At 49.1% G+C, this 13,518-nt stretch overlaps 1 protein-coding gene across 1 annotated transcript in view; it reads left to right on the top strand.

The window, feature by feature from the left end:
• Positions 1 to 13,518, top strand: part of LOC146856198 (uncharacterized) — an 86,573-nt gene that overhangs the window by 25,580 nt on the left and 47,475 nt on the right. The window lies entirely within an intron of this gene.

The following is a 13,518-nucleotide window of genomic DNA, read 5'->3' on the forward strand; positions in this document are numbered from 1 at the left end:
CGGGAGGGAAGCACCGCTCTATATACGTCAGTACTGCTAGACCTGGAGAGCCTGCTGCCGGAGAGTCCCTATGAAGAAGCATGTCACCATTGGTGAGTGAGGGATTACGTCTTGAAAGGGATCTGCCCTTAGATGTACTTTGATTATTAATTATCACCGAATAGGTTGACCACTACCGCACCGGTTCAGGCTATAACTTGGAGGTAGTGTTGTTTGTTTACTGGCACTTGTGTAGACCCTAGGATTTCTATATTTGGTAATAGTTGTCTGGGGATATAATCCTTAGTGGTCTTTAAAATTTATTCCCTTGGACCCTCTCCTTTGAACTGTTTTGTTTGTCAGATAACTGGGAGTACACTGCTCTGCTTCATTGAGGTGTGGTAACAGGGAATACTCTGCTGTGTTTCTTTGAGTGGTAACTGCAAATTCGCCACTGTGCTATATTGAGGGGTGGTAACTGGGACTACGCTGCTGTACTTCATTGAAGAGTGGTACGGACTATGAGGGCGGTAATTGGGAGTACGCTGCTGTCCTTCACTGAGGTGTGGTAACCGAATACGCTGCTGTGCTGTATTTAGCGTTCATTACTGGGAATAAGCTGCTGTGCGTTATTGACAATTAGTAGCAGCAAATTTGCGACTGTGCTACATTGAGGAGTAGTAACGGAGTACTCTGCTTTGCTTCACTGAGGTGTGGTAACAGAATACGACACTGCTGTGCTTTATTAAGGGTTTGTAACAGGGAATGCGCTGCTGTTCTTCATTGATGAGGGGGGTAACTGGGAGTATGCTGCTACCCTTCTTTGAGGTGTGGTAACAAAATAAGCTGCTGTGCTATATTGGGTGGTGGTAACTGGGAGTACGTTGCTCTGCTTCATTGAGGTGTGGTAACAGAATATGCTGCTGTGCTTTATTGAGCGTGGGTAACGGGGAATACTCTGCTGTGTTTCATTGATAATTGGTAATTGCGAATTCGCCACTGTGCTACATTGAGGAGTAGTAAGTGGGAGTACACTGCTTGGCTTTACTGAGGTGTGGTAAGAGAATACGCTGCTGTGCTGTATTGAGCGTTGGTAACAGGGAATTCTCTGCTGTGCTTCATTGACAGTTTAACTGCGAATTTTCTACTGTGTTGTTTTGAGGGGTGGTAACTGGGACTACGCTGCTGTGCTTCATTGGCAATTTGCATCTGCGAATTCGCTACTGTGCTGTTTTGCGTGGTGGTAACTGGGACTATGCTGCTGTGGTGTATTGAAAAGTGGTATGGACTATGAGGGGGGTAAATGGGAGTACGCTGCTTTCCTTCATTGTGTGGTAGAAGAATACGTTGTGTAATGAATGTGCCATTTATGTGGATAAATAGCCTGATAATGACCGTTGCCCATCACCATCTCAGTCTTATTTAGCATATTATAACAAAAATATAGTGATGTGTAGGCCTGCCTAGTAAGAATAAGCTACGAAGTAGGGGTTGATTATGTCTCTTTCAGATTCTGACTTTATCTTGCTTAATGGCAGTGCTTGCTATTGGCTTTGGCCTGATCTTATGTCATCTTGCATACTAATTTTGCTCTTTTGCGTGAATAGAGGCTTATGCTTGAGTGACTCCATTTTCTGAGCTGTCGCCGTTTTCTGAGCTTCACTAGGTGAGAAGGGCATGTTTTCCTTTTCACTTGTATTTCGCACTTTACTGACCAGAAAGAACTGGATCTTGTCAGAGGAATGTGCTCGCTCTGCTCTGAAGCCATAGCAGACGCCTGGCCAGTTGAAGCTGTGGCCTTGGTGCGGAGTGGTATGGGCTCTGATGGGAAAAGGGGGCGAGGCCCACCAGGAGCTTCATCGTGCGTCTCCACTTGTACTAAAGGAGGTGTCTGGGTTCTGTTCGGTGGAAGTTCATCACAGGGCAGACGTGCAGCTGTGGCGGTGGGGCGTATAGTGTCACTATTGTCTCCTGTTTCGGCCAAAGAACCGGACTCCCCTTTGGCGAAGTGGAAACTGGATGGACAGACAGACGGTCAGGTGTTCCACTAATTTCTAGTTTTCCTACTGTTCTTGCTTACTATAACTTTATTTTCAGGTTCCATACATTTATATACATATATATATTTCTACATATATGTTTGCCTTGATTGTGTTTCAATCATACTATTGATATGTTAGTCTGCTATGATGGGTGCATTTGGCTTACCGTGTGGTGCAATTTACTAATAAATATATCCCAGATATACCAATTCATCTTTTCCTTGTAGCAGGAGGTGTGGACTCTTCTTGACCAAGTATTCTGTTGTAGAAGGATGGGTGAATTCCCTTCTAGCAGGTAATTGTGTTATAGGAAGTTGTTCTACTCCTGGCAAGTGATGTGCAAAGGATATCTCGCTCTAGAGAAGTGTTGTGTGTGTGTGTGTTACCTTGGTCTAGAGGAGACTGGTGTGATATTGTTTTCTTGCCTTGCCTTTGGGGGTGTGTTGAAAGTTTGCCCACCTTAGGAAGTGCTGTGTATGTTATATTCCATAAGTTTGGAACTGATATTCTCTCCCTGGGAAAGTGACGGTACATACCTTGGTCCAGGGGAGATCTGAGACCTTTCATTAGACGCTGTGCTATATTTAACGTTGGTAACCGGGAATACACTGCTATGCTTCACTGACAATTTGCAACTGTGATTTCGCTACTGTTCTACGTTAAGGGGTGTTAAGTTGATGTACTCTGCTGTGTTTCACTGAGGTGTGGTAACTGTTACACACATACACTCAGCTGCAGGTCAGAGGACGCCAAGGGTAATCTTAGCAGTCCTGGCGGTGAACATGAATGAGGCAGTGGTGCTTTTCAAAGCCTTGTTCAGCTGGTAGACAAGGCGGGAGATGGGTGAACTACAAATCCCATCAGCCTTGAGTGCATCACTGTTACATGCAGGAAGGAAGGAGGGAGGCGGAAATGGTATTTATTCTGCAGTAGCGGTGAGCGAGGGGCAGATTCGAGCCATGTGTTCTGGATCGTTTGGCTGTCACCGCAACAAGTTTTCCGAGTTTGATATTGGGTAAGGGTGCGCTTCGCACCGTTTTCACAGTATCCTTTAATTCGGACATCTGTTGTTCGTGTGTCCTTCGAGAACAATCCCCGACGAAGCCGTCTGGTTAGCTGGAGTTGCTGCCTGGCATCTTTAACCAGGGTTAACAGTGGGATACTGCAGAGGTTGCAGTAGTTACACAAATCAGGCCTTTTGTGCGGTGGTCTGTGTAACTATTAAGTGCTGCAGATCTTTCAGTTATACCATTGATTACGAGTCAGATGTGGAGTATTCAACAATACTGTTGGTCGCATTATTATTTGTTTACAATTGGGGCATGAACTAGTACCGTGTTGGGATATAATTCCTGGCAATGAAGAATGAAGAGGTCTATGATGCAAATAGCCTTCTATGACATTGCGAACTTTGGGGAAAAAGGATCTTTGCTTTTGTATGTGCTTCTAGATTCTATTGAAGGCGCCTACTCATCATATGTACTACTGTTTTTCAAACGGGGATCTTGAGTCCTTCGATTAATGTTCATACCCTATGAGGTGGGACACATGATACTTTTCAGTGGGTAGGCAAACAAGAAGGTTCATGCTTAAAAAGATAGCATACAGGAAAGAACTATACGTAAAAATATATCTCCTTACCTCATTTCAGATATTTTCTTCCCTACCCTATACCAATGAGCTATCACAAAGCTGTTTAAAGGATATGCCTATAACTAACATGAAGTGTTCTAGGTCATATTTTTCTTTACAGGTAATGATAATATAGTGCTATATGTTGTTATGCCAAAAGGTGTTACCGTGAGTGATAGCCATATTGTTTATTTCTTACAGATCTCCCTCCCTGCTGTACCTTCCCTATCCTTCCCTCGCTTGATCACCTTAATCTTCCGTGCTTTTATTGCATATCGGAATTGAGGCGGTCGAGAGGTGGACTAAATAAGCATCGAACCAGCTCTGAAGATATATTGTTCATATGAACGCTAAAAGTAAAAGAATATGCTGCTGTGCTGTACACAATTGATAATTTATAACTGTGGATTTGCAACTGTGCTACATTGAGGAGTAGTAACTGGGAATACACGGCGTTGCTTTACTGAGGTGTGGTAACAGAATACGCTGCTGTGCTTTAAGTGGTGGTAAATATGTGTATGGTACACTGGTCTCTTCAGGAGGTGATTTGCGTACATGTGACTCGCTCTCCTTAAATGACCTCAGTGCTTTTGATACTCTGGTCTCTTCATGAGGTGACCTTCCATACGTCTGACTTGCTTCTCACTTTCCTCTCTTCTACGGTGTGCCCATGTGGATGACTGGATGGCAGCCAAGTCCATTTTACGAGTTCTCATCCAGACACATTGATAAAAACAAGTTGTCCCCGGAAAAATACAGGTGAGTTAGACTTGTACATCTCCCACTCTTGGGATTTGCATCTTGCGTCTACCTGAAGTTGCCAGAGTAATGCCCCGTTTACTTAGCGGTAATCTTCATTGCTCCGAGTATATTCTTCCTCGCCACATGATTAACGAAGTGAGCTTCAGCTCCACATCAGGACCCTCCAAAACCAAAGTTAGCCTCCCATCCCTTCCCAACATGGCCGACCCCTATCACCCCTGACCTCTATAAAAGGAGGGCCTGCCCAACCCTTCAGCCTGAAACTACTAAGCAGAAACATGAAGCAAACAGCCAGACAGGGAGGGAGGGAGGGGGGGATGGGAACTCATGTGGCGAGGAAGATTATACTTGGGGTACTGAAGATTACCGGTAAGTAACCGGGGCATTACCTCCTCGTAAATCTTCCTCGCCATATGATTAACGAAGTGAGCACATACCAAAGCCAAGCTGCTTCATGGAAACTCACAAGAAACCAACGGACCAGAAGGGGAAGCCAACAAAGCAGGCAAACCCAATAGACAAGACGAGTGGAAGAATCACCCAAGAGAGAGGCAACCACTAGCAGGAATAACCAGCCCAGGGCAGAGAGACACCAGGAGGGCCGAAAACCCAGACCCCGAAACTCGTAGGGCCGCCAGAAAATACGCCCAAATCAATGACTGAAGGAGGGCAGAGACCAGACCATACGGAGCCAAAGGTAACAACAAACCGGCCCCAGAACAGAAATCAACAAGCCGGTCCAAACACACCAAGACCGCCCAACGGATAGCCAAAATCGAGAGGGGAGCAAAAGCACAGACAGCGGAACCGAAGAAACAGGGGTCATCCCCACCACAGTGACCCAACAAAAAGCCAAAGTAGAAAAGAGATGCAGTCCGACCGAAACACAGTAACGCCGCACGGTGGACCACCAACCGCGAGAGAGCTGAAACCACCAGAGGACCAAAGCAATGGAACCAGACGCAATCAAAACAGACTGGCAAGAGCCGCAAGAACGGATAGAGATGCAGAAGGGAACCCAGCACGCCAGCCGAACAACCCAAAGGGAACGCCACACCAAGTAGAGAACCCAGGCAGGCACAAGGCAAAACAGCTGCATGAAACCACTCCAAAGAGACCCTGCCACCAAGGGAACCCAACCAGCCAACAGCGAAAAGCAGAAAGCCCACAAGTCCGCCCAAGGAGTCCGAAGAGCGGAAGGGACCAGGCCCAAGCCCAAGCCACCAGAAAGGAAGCGAACGTCCACCAGAGGCTACCATGCACAAGAAAGCATATAGAACCCGGCGGGGAGGGGAACGCAGCACGGAGGAGCAAGACTGCCCTGCTCAGGGACCAAGCAAACCGTCCCCGTAACGTTCCACCTGAAGGAAGTGAGCCACCGAAGCGAGCACCCAGGTGGCCACACAGCCAGCCTACAACCAGGCCCGACCCACCTGAACAACGAAGTGCCGATAGGAACAGGAGCGTACAGGGTGGAAAAGCCACAAGCAGAAACACACCAAAGGTGAGAAGGACAGAAGAGCTGGGCGAAACGAGCCCAAGCAACGGCAACCCCTCCAGGGAGTAAACCCGAGCCAGCAGGCCCCAGTACCCCAAAACCATGGACAAAGAAGAAAAGGATGCAAATTCCGCACAGGAAGCTGTTCTGCTTGGGTTTTCGGATCAGATAGAACCTGCTCAACAGAGCCTCTCTAACCCAAACCAGAACGTTACCCCCTCCCTAGGGCCTATTCACACCTAAATAACCACATATATGTACCACCTAAGGACAGGGAATTCCTACTATATATACCAAGACCTACAAGTCACAGCCTCGCGGTCCCAAACGGACCCAGGACTTCCTGCCCAGACGGCAGCCACAGCCTCGCGGTCCCAAACGGACCCAGGACTTCCTGCCCAGACGGCAGTCACAGCCTCGCGGTCCCAAACGGACCCAGGACTTCCTGCCCAGACGGCAGCCACAGCCTCGCGGTCCCAAACGGACCCAGGACTTCCTGCCCAGACGGCAGCCACAGCCTCGCGGTCCCAAACGGACCCAGGACTTCCTGCCCAGACGGCAGCCACAGCCTCGCGGTCCCAAACGGACCCAGGACTTCCTGCCCAGACGGCAGCCTTAGCACGAGTTCATCCTATAATTACCACGACATACAACAAGGGAATCAGTGTTACTATATATCAGATCACACGAAGACAGCTAGTTGAGCACAACTTGTTCCCCAGTTCGAGGGGCTCCTTTCTCCCTTATTCAGTTACCACCTACCTGATCAGGATTAACATCTGTTCATGTCAAGTCACAGCTGACTAGAAGAATAGGTTACCCTCTTACACAAGAACACGTAGCACATATTGCTTTACTACAAACTGAATACTTTATTTAGTTATTACATGCACACTCACGGAACATAATACATATCACATAACCTGCAAAGAAAAGTGAAAGATTAAGTTGTACACTCTAATAGTAAGGGGTTGACATCACCTTGGTCGTATGTAGCCTGCACTCAATGGTCATCTAGGTTCCCTTCTCGTCTGCGCCTCGGCTTCGCCTGGAAGTCACACCTCCGCAATCACGGGTTTACTCCCGTCTCCCTCTCCGAGTCACTGGGACCTCTTCCTCATCGGCTACTCTCTTCTCTTTGGAATATCTATTTCTCGGTTTTTCTCCACCTCCAAGTTTGTCATCTGTCTTCCCTGGAATAAGTAGCAGCTTTACTACTAACGGCCAGGTGCCGCCTATGGACTAGAAGCAAGTGCCAGTATCTGCCTCAAACTTTTACTAATATAGATGTGCATTTCCTCATGGAAAATTCCAGCCCGTAACCTGCCGCCCACCAAATTCTTGTACCTCCCCGTGCCAAGGACACGTTCCCAGCCGGCCGGCCTGATGTAGTGTCTTCGGCATGAAGAAAAATACAATCCTTCGATAAGGGCCGGCCTGAACCGGTTCTCTCCAAGCGAATAACACCTCCTAACTAAAACACTGCCTATGACCTAGAAACATCCCAAGCTGCCAGAGCAGGAGGAAAGATGGAGTCTCTCCCGTTTAAGGCCTACCAGGCCTGAATTCAGCACGGCTCCATGAAATACCCTCACTACAGAACAGATTACCCCTAATGCTAACGAATCTATCCCCTAGGATATGTATGCAAACCCTGATCTATGGGGAAGAACACAGGATCATGTCGAAGTGCCTAATAAATAGGCTCTATACACTACTCTAACCCTTAGACTTGAATGGAAAGAGACTGAAGTCACCTAAATCACCCTTCAACACAATAAGACCGGAAAAATCGAGCAGTACAGAAGCGCAGGGCCCCGCCCGGGGAAGGAGAACCAGGAAATCACAGCATTCCCGGACAATTAAAATCACCGGTCTAACATATACCACGTTGGGAAAATTTGAAAGAAGTGGCAGGAAACAAACCCTCGGCCTGTGCAAGCCTGTGGCCCCAGAAGCACAATACTTACCATTGTGCCATAGCCCCTTCGTCCAACACTCGCAGCAGCAGAAACCAAGGGAGAAGCACCCAGACGAGCACCACCAACAGGTCCAACGCCCCGTCCAGGATAAGCCAGCCCTGACTCCCGTAAGCAAAAGAGACCAAAGGAAAGCGCAATGCCGGGAGTCCGGACGAGAAGGTAGACAGAGCTCCCATCGGGGGCTCAAACCGTAACAAGTGACCCAGTCGACGACAGCACAACTGTGCCAAAAAACCAAAGGGGCAAACATAAGACAACAGCACCTGGTATTCCCAGGCGGTCTCCCTTTCAGGTACAAAATAGGCCCGACCCGGTCAACTTCTGAGACCGACGAGAACAGGTGCTTTCATGGTGATATGGCTGTAGGCCCAGCAACCCCCCGGAGAATGAGGCAGGTGAAAAAACTGCCCAGAAAAGCAACAAGAAGCCCCCGCAGGGCAGGGGCACACCCCAGAGAAACCAAGGAACGGCAAACAGAAGGCAGACTGGAAACTCGCCATCAGGCGTACCAACCGACCCAGTACAGACTGGGAACCCAAGCATGCCCCACAGGACGGCAAAGGCCGTCAACACCCCGGAAAGGGATACCAGAACAGAAAAACCACTGGCCACACAAGTAGACAGGGTGGGAAAGGAGTCACCGGGGCAAGAGAAGGGACACCCACGTGAACCGGCGAAGCCGGGAATGAACCGGAACCCAGGAAGGCCCAGAAGCATTGAGACCAACTGGACGGGGAGGACCCACAAGGGACAGAACCGGGGAAGCACCGCCAGTCAACAAGGCACAAAGACACCCAAAACACTCCCCGGGAAGGCCCCTACCAAGGCAGAGAACCCCAACGTGAACAGCCGAGGGGCCACACGATACCAGCCGAAGGGGGACTGGCACCAGGAGGAAGGCAACCGGAAAAACAAACCGGATGCGGAAAACACCAATACCCTACCGGTAAACCGGAACTGGATGAAGAGGACCCGCCGGAGAAGGACCAGCGAGACAGCCAATAAGTGACCCCGCAAGAACAGGCCAAAACGCACACCCCAGCAGAGGTGCACGCTGAACCCCTGGCCCGACCAATCATTCACCACCCAAAGGTAGTAGACCAACCAAACAGCCACAGCACTTCGGACATGAGCAGGGGAGCCCAACAACTGACAACTGGTGACAACCGGAGCGGCAGGACCCAATGAACCGTGACACAGGCCACCCAGAATGGGAGGAGAGTAAACAGAAGGCCCTAACAGAGCCCCAATCCCCAGGAAGAGAGGAGAAGCACGGCCAGGATGGGGGAGCAAGAGCCGCCTGCTGAGCCAGGGAGCAGGAGGAGGAGCCACAGCTGTGGCTCTCGATAAGAAATGGCAAGCCCACCAGGAGCAGAAACAGAAGCAAGAGCCCACCAGGAGACCACCAAAGCAGCCCAGAGACGGACGGACAGGCGCCAACCGCAGCCCGCCCCCATCAGCCATGTAACGGCCCACAGCCCCTGGAGGACGTCCAACCAGGGACCGATGGGGACAAACCCCACACAACTGGGAGCAGGCTCGAACAGGAGCACACAGGACCGCAGGCCCAAAGCCCGGAAGGGAAAAAGTCCGGCACAAACACAGCAAACAAAATGAATCCGTGGCCCCGTGATATACCCCTAAACGCCAGTAAAACACCAGGACAAACACACACCCCAAAGGGCAAATAGTCGAAGCATGGGTCACCACCAGTATGTACATTAATAGCAATCAAAGAGAACCTCTACTTAGTGCGTATTACTACCCAATGGAACCCATCTGCAGCCTCAGAATAAAGAAAGATTTGAGAGGGGCCCAATGGTGTCAAGAAGTGCACGGTACAGTGGACGTACGGCTTCTTGATGCCGCTTCACAAAACACCAATACGCACAACAAAAATAAATAGGACCTACATACATAAAGCACAAACATCTAAATTGCCCTTCACACACTCCGCGTAGACGCAGGACCGATATCACTAGGCGGAAGGGGGAAACCCAGACTAATCTGAATCAAGATTCTGAGCAGGAATGCAGAAACTGGTATAAACCTATAAATAACATTCACCCAGAGTACGAAGTTCCAGTGGCCGAAACGTGACCGGCAGCAGAAAAGCCACGCCTAGACGAGAATGCCAAATCCCATACACAGCCGTAAACCATGTGAACAGTGTAAGGACGAAGCGTGTGTGCAAGACACCGCAAACTAAACACCCTGAAAGCTACGTGTAGGAAAGTGAACTGCCCAAGAGGCATAAAGAGTCCCATCAAGGACCGGTGCCACTCCAGGGGCACCTGTAATCCGCACGCCCCCCGACTGAGGAACGTGAGAGTGTTGGGCAACTTCGTGACCAGGATCGCCTGAGGCAACGGCAGCAGCGTGCGGCTCCAGACAGCCTGCAGCCGCACGCGGCACCCGGGAGTATGCGTACCCACCCCACCCCAGGGAAGAAGTACGGGTTCCTCTGTCCGCCGAGACCAGCAGGCGAACCTTCGAGACCAGGCCCCTCGAGACTGGCCTCACCACAAGGACTAAATCATCCAACCGAGGCACGCTGGGTGAAGCGGAGCCCCGCAGCAGCCAGCGCTGGCCACGGGGGCCCCGAAACATAAAATATTGAAGCAGAGGCGCGCCTGGGGATCGTAGAATGGATCTCCGGGCACCCCCACCTCTCACACAAGCCCCCAAGCCATTCCAGAACCTGACCAGCAGGTATAATGGGAAACCTGGTGCGTCCTGATAAAGGGCAAGACTAGAACTCCTCATATCAAGGTAATAACAGTCCACATCCCCGTTCAGGCATGCTAATGCAACAGAAGGTGCGACACCAGGGGGGGCACGAGTAAAACTACCAAACACTCTGCCCACACGGACTAGGGGAGAGGGAAAAAAAGGTCACCAGGAAGAGCCCCAGACCTCCTTGTCCGTCCTCCTGTAAACCCTTGGCTTGCTAAAGCAGAGCCTAACTGGCCCAGACCGGACACTGGGGGAAGGAAGGAGGATGGTCCCAGAGTCCTAGGGCCCGCAAGAGCAGGGCCACCAACCAGGGACCCCAGTTCCAGGTACAGCAGGAACCACTTACCTGAACCACGCTCTGGAGAATCTGCAGGGGTGATGGGGGTCGGCCATGTTGGGAAGGGATGGGGGGGCTAACTTTTGCTTTGGAGGGTTCTGGTGTGGAGCTGAAGCTTACTTTGTTAATCATGTGGCGAGGAAGACTTGCGAGGAGGTAATGCGGATGGTTCCAAGCTCGCTTGTCTCATCAGTCACCGTATGTTTCACAGAGTGCTTAGAAGAGACTTGAAGTTGGAGACATGCACTGATTAAATGGGTAAATAAAGGCTTCTCTGACCATTTTCTTTTCCGCTTTGTTCTAGTGGGCTTGTTTGCATCATTGCCAATTTATCCTCCAAATTTTAATCCACTGCTGTTCTTCTTTGAGGGTGGTAATGGAGTACTATATTGTACTTTACTGTGGGGTGGAATCTGCAAGTACGCTGCTTTGCGTCACAGGGTGGTAACCGGGAGTATGCTGCTATGCTTCACTGAAGGTTGGTGATTGGGAGCATGAGGGCTGGTAACATATTACACAGTTGTGCTTTATTGAGTGGTAATAATGAACTTGTTTGTTTTGCTTCATTGAGGAGTGGTAACTGGGAATACGCTGCTGTGTTTTACTGAAGGGTGGCAACTGGAGTACGCTGCAGTGCTTCATTGAGTGGTGGTAACTGTGTATGGTACACTGGTCTCTTCATAAGGCGTTCTTGCATACCACATAATTGGTCAGTGTTTTGGTACACTGGTCTCCTCATAAGGTGATCTTCCATGCCTCTGACTTGCTCTATGTAACTGACTTCTCAATGCTTTTTATACACTGGTCTTTTATGAGATGATCTTGCATACATCTAACTTTTTCTGTGTAATTCACTCTTCACTTTCCTCTCTTGTACAGTATGCCCAAGTGGATGACTGGAGGGCAGTGAAGTCCACTTACGAGTTCTCATCCAGACACATTGATAAAAAACAAGGTGTCCCTGGAAAAATACAGGTGAGTATTACTTGTACCTCTTGCACTCTTGGGATTTGCATCTTGTGTCTGCCTGAAGTTGGCAGACTAATGCTGATGGTTCCGAGCTCGCTTTTCCCAGCAGCCACCGTATGTTTCATAGAGTACTTAGAAGAGACTTCAAGTTGGAGACGTGCACTGAATAAATGGGTAAAGAAAGGTTTTCTCTGACCATTTCCTTTTCCAGTTCATTCTAGTCGGCTTGTTTGCATCATTGTCAACTTACCCTCCAAATGAGGAAAGACCCTGTAAAATACACTCCGCTTGTTTAACGTTACGCAACTTAGGCTGAGAAGGGTTTACGGATCCCAGGTTTCCCTTCTAGCTAGTTTGTTAAACAGGCCTGTAATGGGCAGGGGTGAGGGGTGGTCTTTGAGCAGTGTATTGGAGTTCAGCTCCTATTTGAGGCTTTAATTAACTTACGTAGGGCATTACACAGTGATGAGGGCGCCAGAGGCAGGTAGTGCTGCACCTACCACATAGCAGCTTCTATGCTCATTGACTGACGCTTTTCTCCCTCAGGAACCTGAGGATGCGGTGCAGATTCAAGCCTTTGCCGGGTGCAGTTCAACACATATTTAACAAACTGTATGTCAAAGGCGACGGAGCACACCCTCTCTGGAAGTGGATGAAGAAGTAGGCCAAAGACTGTGGAACCTTTGGCGAGTGAGTATGTGCAGACTATGTCGATTTTCTGGTGCTCAGCATGACTTGTTTGATGCATTCCTTACAGCAGAGGTCATCCGGGGTCCTGAATGCCCCTAGCCAAGAGGAGGATATGCGATGCCCCAGATTGCAGTGTATCTAATGAAAAATCTGTGTCTAATAGGCCATTTGTAAGTTTTCTTTAATTGTGTTGGGGTGGGAGTCAAATTACCCTCGAACTCCCTGCTCTCATTGTCTTCTCTTCATGAATCGATCTTGCATACCTCTGACTTGCTTTGCTGAATTGACTTATTGGTGCTTTGAAGCACTTCCATTACTCTGACTAGCTCTGCGTGATTAACTTCTCAGTGTTTTGATGCACTGGTCTCTCCATCAGGCGATCTTGCATACCTCTTACTTGCTCTGCATGATTGACTTCTCAGTTTTTTGATGCATGCTCCTCTTCATGGGGTGGTCTTGCATATCTCTGAATTGCACCTCATAATTGACTTCTAGGTGCTTTGGTGAACTGATCTCTTCATGAGGCAATATTTCATACCGTATACTTGCTTTGTGTAATTGACTTCTCAGTACTTTGATAGACTGTTCTCTTCTTGAGGGGTGGTAACAGAATACGCTGCTGTGCTTTTATTGAGCCTTGGTAACAGGGAATACGCTGATGTGCTTCATTGATGATTGGTAACTGCAAATTTGCTTCTGTGATACATTGCGGGGTGGTAACTGGAGTACTTGCTGTGTTTCACTGGCGTATGGTAAGAGAATATACGCTGCTGTGCTTTATTAAGCGTTGGTAACCGGGTTACGCTGCTGTGCTTCATTGACCATTTGTAACTACAAATTTGCTACTGTGCTACATTGAGGGGTGGTAACTATAACTACGTTGCTATACTT

Source organism: Triturus cristatus, chromosome 4_1, assembly GCF_964204655.1.
Source record: "Triturus cristatus chromosome 4_1, aTriCri1.1, whole genome shotgun sequence".
Lineage (NCBI taxonomy): Eukaryota > Metazoa > Chordata > Amphibia > Caudata > Salamandridae > Triturus > Triturus cristatus.